At 36.9% G+C, this 11,122-nt stretch overlaps 1 pseudogene; it reads left to right on the forward strand.

Annotated features, from left to right (window-relative positions):
- Positions 1–10,950: 10,950 nt before the first annotated feature.
- LOC121823832 (U2 spliceosomal RNA) lies at positions 10,951–11,122 on the forward strand (annotated as a pseudogene).

Genomic DNA, 11,122 nt, shown 5'->3' on the forward strand with positions numbered 1-11,122 from the left:
TCTATATAGCTGTAGTTATTTCATCTGATCGCATTAAAATATCACATAATAACAGTAACTGTGCATCTCAAAGAAGTACATTTATGCACATACAAATAAACTTTGCTTCCTATTTCAGGAGATTCTGGAACAGGCCACTTAGAGTTGTAATGGCTCTCGAGACAAAAACTGCTATCATCTCTCTGCTGCCTGCCTCCTCCTCTTATACCATTAGCAGTCACATTTATTGGAAAATCAGTATTTCCACTTATGCATCTACTACGGTCTCCTTGAGTCATGACTTCTTTTCTGCAATCATCATTTTTTTTTCTGAATTTTCATTACCCATGTGAATAAACACATTTGTTGTTGCTCAATCCAAAGAATTTGTTCCAATTTTTCCCTATCTGATTTCTTGGGGGTGATCTGGGTCTCTTCTCCCATTTTTCACAACACTTGCCTCCTCTGTTTTTTTTTTTAATACTCTTGTTTCCTGTTTATTTTCATAGTGATTACTTCACCAGCAATGAGCACTTGTCTCATCTAATTTATACTTTCTTCATCACCAATTTTATTTAATTCCATGATTTCAAACACTATTAATGTTTTACAAGCATTTATCATCAGCCAGGGTTTCTCTTTGATACACTGGCATTTTTAAACTCCCTTTGAATATCTCTACTTTGATAGCTCACAGTCAGACAATGAAACTGAACGCAGTCAAAACTGCATCCATTTTGTTTCAGCCCACACATTCTCTTGATTTTCCCACATGCCTTTGAAAACTGGTTCAGCATTCAGATCATCCACTTTCTTGAACATACTCCATGTTCTTGAGTTGGAAATTTACTAGGACTCTGGTTTTCAGGATATTATTTAAACCACTTTTAAAGATTTGCATGCTCTTGCATGTACTGCCCAAGCTTAGATTTTCATTTCTGTATTTTAGGATAACCCTCTCCACTTCTGTACTGTAGTCCATCCTTCATTCTCATTGTCAGCTATATCTTATCTGCTTCTTGCAATTTGTCGGTATTTCTCTAATTATTCACATATTTAATTAATAACTGTGAATACATCTTTGAAAGTGTGGAACCTTCCCAAAACTGAAAATTGGGCGACCATATGACCTAACTGCACCACTCATGAGCATATAACTAAAGAAGTCTATATCTACTATAAAGACATTTGCACACTTCGTTTGCTGTTACCGCTTTCACAATAGCAAGGAAATGAAGTCAACCTACGTGACCATTACAGATGGATTAATAATAAAAATGTGGCTTATATCCACCAGGCAGTTCCTAGGATACTTCTCAGGATTCCACGGCCTCTCAAAATAGTACTACAAGATGGGGGACCAAGTGTGCAAACATGATCCTATGGGGGAATATTTCACATTGAAGTCACAACACACCAATGCAATCATTAAGGATCAAAGCGGAGATCTGAGACAGAGCTTAAAACTTGATTAACAGTTGATGATGCATACTCTCCAGAGAGACACATAAATATATAAATACACCTTGCTCATGAGTGTAGCTCTCCAATGGTTTTGATGGAACACCATGAATTTTATGTGTGTTACTTTGGTGAAGGATATATAATTTCACATTTTATTTGTTTGTTTTTTTCAAGACAGGGTCTCTGTGTAACAGTCTTGTTTGTCCTGAAACTCCCTTTGTAGACCACACTGGCCTTGAACTCTCAGAAATCCGCCTGTCCTTACCTCTCTAGTGCTGGGATTAAAGGCGTTTACCATGGCTGTCCAGCATAAGACCACTTTTGATGTCACCAATGGGTAGACAAATAAGGACCTCATCAATACAAGTTTGTCTTATATGGCTTTCGTAACCAGAATACTTAGAACTTCTTCTGTGTTTGCTTTGTCAGGTACATTTGCATATTATCAAAGTGTTTTACAAAGAATGCATGTGAATACAAGTATCTCTTTGCTTTCCATTCCTTTTTATGTATATTTAAAATGTTCTGTAAATCATTTATCTTATACAGAACAGTTCTCATGTGTTCTACTTAAACGTTTTGCTTATTGGATATATAAATCATTCTTAAAATAATTTAAAAGCTTTGTCTCTGTTTTACAAACTACAGATTTATTCATCTAGTAGAATTGAGTGTCTTTTCAGTAGCAAATGAACATTTACAAAATGGCCTGCTGCGGATGACTGAATCTTTTAACCATATGATTTGATGCTTTGTGTTTGTGTGTGTGTGTGTGTGTGTGTGTGTGTGTGTGTGTGTGTGAGAGAGAGAGAGAGAGAGTTGTGTTTTTTTCTCTCTTGAAGTAAAATTTCCTAAAGATTATTATCCAATATTAGCTGTGTGTGTGTGTGTGTGTGTGTGTGTGAGAGAGAGAGAGAGAGAGAGAGAGAGAGAAAGAGAGAGAGAGAGGGAGAGGGAGAGGGAGAGAGGGAGAGGGAGGGAGAGAGAGAGAGAGAGCTGTGTTTTTTCTCTCTTGAAGTAAAATTTCCTAAAGATTATTATCCAATATTAGTCTAGGGCAAATTATATATATATATATATATATATATTGGACTCTAAAGCAGGCTGCCAAATGTGAATCAGCTTTGCTTTCTTTTAGTACTTGGTCTTACAGAACACTCTTGCTATACCTGACTGCCTGAAGGCTGCCTTATTTTTATGAAGCCCAAATTCTTTCACTTAATAACATTCCATGGAGATTCCATAATGTCACAGGCACACAGACAACAGGAGAGATCCCTACATACTCTCAACTGCTTCGAGGACCCCTCAACCCCAGTGTTCTGTATTCTAGCTACAATCTGATTACTGTGTCCTGGACAATTGTACTTCAGAACTTAGACTATAAAATTTTGAGTGCTGCTTCAGCTTTCAGTTTCCTGTGATTTATTTTTTTTTTAACAAATATTCACTAGTAGATACTAGAGTACCTGCTATTTCCTAACTTTGGCTTGTTCCCTCTTTTCACATCTTATTTCTCAATGTTCATGACATATCAACTAGGCACCCAGCATATGGCTCATCAGAAGACAAGAGTTCATTGGTCAATGAAATATATACTTGCTATTTTGGAAAGATTTTCTTGCATGACTTTAATTACTTGGACTTAAAAATAGGTTAATATTATTTATTTAATGTTAAATATGCTACTATTTCTCCATATGATTTCTTAAACATATATTTCTATTCTTCATTGCTGCATAGGTCTTAACTGTACCTGAAATGAGGATAATCCTAGTCAGTCACATTGATTGTTTAGTGTACTATCCATGCCTGTTTGCATATGTCTGTGAACACCATCAGGAAAGTGATTTTTATGTTATTGATGTTTTATCCAGTGGTTTCTCACTCAAAGAACAAAGATAATCATATGACTTATTTTTCTTCTGGCTAAGTCAAATATTCAATTTGTGTCAATATTATCAATGATCAAAGTAATGAAGTAATAAGAAATAAGTTAGTCACACTTTGATGGCTTGCAATTGGTACAGTGAGCAATATCTATGCAAAGTCAAGCAGTGTCTTGAGAAGTTGTTTCTTCGAAGCAGGAATTAACATAGCTGAGCTTAGTTTACTTGTCTGTGTGAATGGAGGTGAACATAGAATTCCATGACTCTATAAATAACAACCTCTAAATTGGATCACAGTAAGGAAAAGAAAATCCACCAGGAGACTTTACATTAGAACTTTTTCTACCTAAAACTTTTTTTTTTCTAGACAGGGTTTCTTTATGTAATCCTGGCTGTCCAAAAACTCAGTCTGTAGACCAGGCTGACCTTGAACTTAAAGAGATCTGCCTGCCTCTGCCTCTCAAGTGCTGGGATTAAAGGTATGTGTCACCACCATCTGGCCTAAAACTGAATGTATTGAGAATGTTTTCTTTTTCCACCTCATAGTTGACTTTGTAATAGTCTAAAGAAATATTAGGCATTGAGTGTTTTCTCCCTAAATTATTATTTTCTTTTAAAAAACAAGAAAATATTTTAGAATCATCACTGCACTTCTTTGCCTCCACGTGTGTGACTCTTGGGTCAGGTGCACCTTTATTAGTGATATCAAACTCTCTGTAGCTTGCCTTTTTATATCATGTTTTCAAAGAATAACTAATTGCCTACATTCCTCAAGAACACTGAGATAACATTTAGTTCCTGCTTGAGATTCAAGTATACATTTGTCCAATTGCTAGTTTACAGTCATCCTATGTATGCCTAAAGGCTGATTAATGCAGCTTTTACACACTAATTTATCATGTGAGATGATGCATATTTATTTGTCCGGAGGTACATGAATCAGCAACCACAAACCTCGTGTAATTTTTATGTTAAACAGCATTTTTGGAGAGATAACAAGTGGTATACAGTATAAGCATAACAGTAAACGTGAAAGCCTATAAAAGAAATAATGCTTACTATTATAATCAAATATTATTTAGGATAAATTTCATTATCAGAATATGATTTATTTAATTTCTTTTATGTTTATGGGTGTTTTGCCTGTGTGTATGTCTGTGCATCTCATGCATGCCTCACACCCATGGAGACCAGAAAGCATCAAATCCCATGTAAACGTAGTAACAGACCATTGTGGGCTGCCATGTGAGTACTGAGTGCTGGAAATTCAACCTGGGTGTCATTCATCACTAAGCCAGCCGTCTTGTCAACCCCCATTTTATCTATTTTTAAATATTTTAATTATTGAGAATTTCATGTGGTGTATTTGATCATATTCATTCCAAGCCCTTTCAGATTAACCCCACTACCCAAACCACCCAACACCATGCTGACTTCTTTGTTTTTATGGTGTTTTGTTTTTTGTTTTTAATTTTTGCTACCCATATAATCACAGGTGTGTGGCCGTCCACTGAAGTGTGGTCAACCTACCAGGGATAATTCCCTTAAAAAAGAAATTCATACTTTCCCGTTCCTACCAGCTACCAATTGCCAATATATCTTCAGCTAGGTATGGGACTCTGTAACTACCTCCCTGCCTGTACTGAGACTTTGTGTGGCTTGAGCATTCACTGGTCTTATGCATGCATGCTGACACAAGTGTTGTGCTTTCCTACATAAAACTGCCCCATTGTATCTGGAAAACACTTTTTTTTTATTGTCATTATCCACCTCCTCTTGCTCTTACCATTGTTTTGCTCCATTTCCTATGATGATTATGAACCTTGTGGGGAGAGACAGACTACATGTATGTCCTATTTAGGACCAACACTCTGAAGTCTTTTATTCTCTGCACCTTGTCCAGCTGTTAAATTCTATAATAATCATCATCCATGGTGAGAAGGTATTTCTCTGTTGAGGGCTGAGAGATTCATTAATCTCTGGGTACAATGATGTCATTAGAATTTGATTTAACACTATGTCCATTTAGCAGAATAACGGTAGTAGAGTTTCTTCCTAGGATTTCTGACATATCAGAATAGGTTTATGGCCCTGATCATGGTGTCAATTTATGTGATAATATCTTGTGGAGCAAGTCTAAATGAAATTAGAAAGTATTGGTCACTCCCACAACATTTTAAACTTATTTAAAAATTTTATACACCAGCAAAAGTTTAAATATGTTTTTCTTTTGTATCTTTTAGTTCCTTCTTTGGCCAAGAGTATACAGAAATCACTGGCTAAGTTTTGAACTTTTTGCCAAAATGTTTTTTATTCTTCTTCAGGGATTAAGGCTTTTGCAGACCCTCTTATAATTAGATACTGCCACGAGAGTTCTTCTCTCTAGTGCAATGCAAAGGAAATGTGGTGTTTCAGGTTTCTGGAGAAGTATGCTTCATCCACTGTCTCCATGTAAGAAGCAAAGAGCAGGACACAAACCAGAAAGGAGCCTGGACTACTTTTCAGAAGAAAGTAGCCACTGACTAATTCTCACCGTTGAGTGTAGAGAAAAAAAACAACAACAACAATTAATTGCACTTGTGTTTGATCTACTATATGTATTTGGCTCCTCAGTGTTTCACCTAAGTAACATTGTATATTACTATAATATATCAATATTAGTGTCTATGTAGCTTTGGTTTGCCTGGAACTCATATGTAGCCTGAAAGTCAGACATCTGAGTGTCTCTGACTCTGTATTACAAGTATTGGAATTAAAGGCATATGCTATAGGCTCAGTGTACTGAGTGCCTATTAAAAAGTGGAAATAACTCTTTGTTTAGATCCACAGTCCATTTTTTAGTAGGTATTTGGTTTTCTTGATTTTGTTTTTTAAGTTCTTTGTATATTCCCTCAACCACATGTATAGCTGATAAAGATTCAGTTCCTCTCTGTGGACTTTCTTTTCACAAGGTCAGTTATTTCTATTGCTATACAGAAAAATTTTTAGTTTTAAGAGGTCCCATTTGTCAGTTGTTGGCCTGTAGCTTCCACCTCTCATCACTTCTAGTTTTGGAGGAGACAGAGATCATCATAGAAAACAACGACAAGTTGAAGTACAGAAAACTGTAGCTGGAGTTTTCCTGCCTTGCCCACAGTCAGGACAAATCTCTTTCACCAACCAGTCCCACAGCTGCTCAGACCCAACCAAGTAAACACAGAGACTTATATTGCTTACAAACTGTATGGCCGTGGCAGGCTTCTTGCTAACTGTTCTTATAACTTAAATTAATCCATTTATATAAATCTATACCTTGCCACGTGGCTCGTGGCTTACCGGTACTTTACATCTTCCTTGTCCTGGTGGCGGCTCCAGGCAGTCACTCCTGCCTTCCTGTTCTTTTATTTCTCCTCTCTGTTAGTTCTGCCTATACTTCCTGCCTAGCCACAGCCAATCAGGTTTTATTTATTGACCAATCAGAGCAATTTGACATACAGACCATCCCACAGCACAGCCAAGTGCAGACCATCTCAGACATCTGCACTCAGGCCCGTAGTCCTAATCATCCTCTATGCAGACCTGCTGGGTAAAGCCACGAGGAATCCGAGAACAGGCTCCCACAGGACATACAGAACATCCCACAGCAGTAAACAACTGACTATGGGATGCTCATCCCTCGTTGGTACATCAACAATTCAATTCCTACACCTAAGGCTCAGGGTGCATCATGGAAAAGAGGGAAAAACAATTGTAAGAGACAGAGGGCCAGAAAGTGTGCTAGAAGATAATGTCTTCTCTATGCGACAGGGAGATACACCCAAGAGATGGTAACAATATAGTCATGGATCTGCACAATGGCATTAGTTGACATTTTGATGTCACAAAATGAAGAGCTATAGGCAATTAATGGCCGATGAGAGGACTAATTATCCTTCTCCAGGGATGAGCCCCTGATAAGTCGTGTAATCTTAAGTGGTCAGCCATAAATACAGACACATATGAACAACACTAATGGAATCCACAGGTTGTATTTACACATACATATGTTTGTATATATGAACATATATATGTAACAATAATACCTAAAGAAGAGGTCATGAATTTGAGGGAGAGAAGGGGGGGACATGAGAGGTGTTAGGCAGATAAGGGGAGATAGAAATTATGGTAGTGCAATACTCATATACGAAATTCTTAAAAAAGATAATAAAATGAAAGTTTAAAAAAGTAAATAAAATATATCTTCTCGTAATAATTTAATGAAGTACATGTTGGAATCATTTTAGGTTTTTTACATGAAATCCATATTTAAATTCAGTAATAAGCATATAAAATTTCTTTTTATAAGGAAAGGGTTTATTTCATCTACAAATCTTCGGTCACATTCCATCACTGAAGGAAGTCAGGACAGGAACTCAAGGCAGGAACCTAGTAGAGGCAAGAACCTAAGCAGAGGCCATGGAGGAACAATGCTTCTTGGTTTACTCTCCATAGCTTGCTTGGCCTGTTTGCTTATACCACCCAGGACCATCTGCCCATGGGTGACACTGCCTACGAAAGGGGAGGGGCTTCTCACATCAATCACTAATCAAGAAAATGCCCCACAGGTTTGTCTACAGGACGATCCCTAAGCATATAAATTTTATTTAATTATTTCACTAACATTAACATTACTGGCCTTCAATTAAGGCAAAATATGGTTTACTATTTGCCAAAATGGCTACCTATAAAATTGAAATTAGAAGGTAGTGAGATGCAATCTGTTCTAATCAGTTATTATTTGTCTTCTATTTGTATTTAAAACATGCTTATATGTGGAAAAATTAATTTATTTACTAAATCTATTATTTTCAAAGCTTGTGCTTAATTACTTTCATGTGCTATCTTACTGAACTATATTTTACATTCAAATTCATTTTGATTAGCACTAAATAAAAGCTGTTTAGCATGCATCATGAATTTCTGTGTGTGTGCCACTATTTGGGAGTGGTTCCTATCACTTCATCCCTAGTGATGTACTAGGAAAATGTTTGCTTCTTGTTCCTGTGACCTCAACTTCTACTGACCTAGAAGTTTTGGTTCCTGACAAGAGTCCTGCTGGGAGGAGACAAAGTAAATATTCCATGAACTGAATATTCAGACTTCCTTCTGGCCACTTTGGGCTTCTGATGCTCTTAAGCCAAGAGGGTCAGAAAAGGGTGACAGTGTTAGGAGGATTTACTGAACTAGATTACTCAGTACTGAGATTGAACCAGTGACTTGGGCAGAGGAACTGAAGTGGAATTCAAGATTCAACACAATGAGGGGCTCAAGTCTATGCTGCACAACTGTGCTTTGCTGAAATTCTGTTGAGTTTTTATTTAAATAGCTTAAGAGTTCAAAATAGGGGAACAGAAAAACCATGAAACACTTACAGAATATTTCTCATCACTATCATCAGATCTGCGCAGGAAACTGAAGGTCTCCTGGTGAATGGGAGCTGATTGGTCATGTCCTTGAAGAGCTAGGCTGTACTGCTAAGAAGGGGAGAGGAAACGTCTTGCCAAAGCCACTCCTTTGGCAGACAGAGGCATTACTCCCAGGGGAGTTAACAAAGTTCTATGAAAACACAGTTTACACAGCTGGGTAGCATGAAAAATTCTATTATCCAAATGCTACCGAGAGACAAGGAAAATTATGTCTGGAGTGCAGTAGATTCTTGAAGGTATCTCTTGGCGTTATTATGTACTGTGTTTAAAGTCAACAGGAAACTACAACCACCCAATCCAGGCAAGACAACAAAAGGCCCAGATTCTTAATGAATCAAGGTAAGAGTCACTCCTCTAGGTAAAGCCCCGATGAGATACTTCTGAATGGTGGAAGAAAAACAGAATGCGTAATGGAGGAAGGTAGTCATAACTACTAGTTGAGGTCACATGACCACCTGCAGAAGTACAGATTGTAATTGACACAAGTGTTTCCATCACATGTTAAGAATGTGTTTGTGCATATATATATATATATATATATATATATATATATATATATATATACATATATGTGTGTGTATTAGGTAGATAATTTTTCTTTATTTATTATGTAATGTAACATCAATTTAGAAAATATGGTGATTGTTATCACTCTAAGCTATGAGACACACACCCCCAAAAAAACCCAAACATTCCTCAAGGGACATTGCCATCTATGGTAAAATATATAATGCATTTGTGGTTATAAATGGGATAATTATGTCATGTTACATGTAATTAGGACCTGGTTATTGTTTGAATTCAGAAATTAAGCATGATATGAAGAGATATGATTGTGTGTCCAGTTGACAAAGGGTGGACTTAAGATGGCTAATCTTGATTGACAACTTTACCACACTTGGAATCAACAAAAACTAAAGCATGACTGTGAAGGATTTTCTTGACTGGATCATTGGAGGACCCACACTAAACCAGCCCACAAAGAAGGACTAGAGGAAGATTTTTACCTGCTTACCGTCTTTTTCACTGACCAGTTCATCTGTCCTGTGGCCGAGGCATTCCTTTGATGGAACCAGAACTTATTTCTTTAGCATTGAAATATCAACTGAGGACCAGCTAAGACATACAGTGGGGTGCACTGAACAACTCCTGATTCTTAGCCTTTCCAATGAGAGACAGACATTATGGAGCTAGCCAGGGCACATTCCATAATCCATTTGTAATCCATTTATGTATTTCCATTTTATCAGGTCTGTCCTTTTAAAGAACATGGCTAAACTAACATTTCATTTGACATTCAGAACATGTAGAAGTAGAAGAATCAACCACTATAGCATAAATGAGCATAGGTGTGTGTTATAGTGCATTTAAAGAATGAATATACAAAGTAATATTTGAAACTGTGCAAAAGAAGCATTAGTTATTGGTGACCATGATCCTGTATGTATTTATGAACTAAATCCATATTTTGATCTCATGCACTAATACTAATAATAAAAAGTTGCCTAATACCACATTTGATAAATGTAGTCAATTATTTGGAGATAGGTATAGTTCACCATAGTCTTTGATTTACCAGCTGTTAAAATCATTGGAATCAGGTGATAGCCTTAACATTAAAATTGTTTACATAAAGTGTATGTAAAAAAGGATAAAAGACAATTTACCTCATGCATGAGTATTAAGTAGCTCTTGTTCTATGTTTCTGTTTTTGCTCTAAAGTTTCTCTGAGTATTAAAGGAGTAATTGTCAGAGGCCGGGCGGTGGTGGCGCACGCCTTTAATCCCAGCACTCAGGAGGCAGAGGCAGGCAGATCTCTGTGAGTTCGAGGCCAGCCTGGGCTACCAAGTGAGTTCCAGGAAAGGCGCAAAGCTACACAAGAGAAACCCTGTCTCGAAAAACCAAAAAAAAAAAAAAAAATAAAATAAAATAAAATAAAATAAAATAAAATAAAAAAAAAAAAAAGGAGTAATTGTCTAAGTGGGGTGTTGACCTAGCAGTACTAGTATCACTTTGGGACTTACCAGAGATGAAAATGTTGAGACAGAACCATTGCCCTGATGGATGCACAGTTTTGAGGGATGAGGCTGAGCAATGTTCATTATAAGAAGCCACCCTTGATAGTGTCTTGTATGTTGAAATTGATGGTCAATAAGCTATAGAAAGGTGTACAGATCGCTTCTCGGCCTTTTGGCTAAGATCAAGTGTAGAAAGGTGTACAGATGGTGGTCCTTGTATTCTCAACAATGAGTTAATCTAACGTCTTTGTAAAAATCACTTCTCTATTTTGATAGGTAATATTATATCCTCTGCCTCTGTGTTACAGGTAGGAATGTGTAGTTTCTA

The sequence above is a fragment of the Peromyscus maniculatus genome, chromosome 18 (genome assembly GCF_049852395.1).
Source record: "Peromyscus maniculatus bairdii isolate BWxNUB_F1_BW_parent chromosome 18, HU_Pman_BW_mat_3.1, whole genome shotgun sequence".
Classification (NCBI taxonomy): domain Eukaryota; kingdom Metazoa; phylum Chordata; class Mammalia; order Rodentia; family Cricetidae; genus Peromyscus; species Peromyscus maniculatus.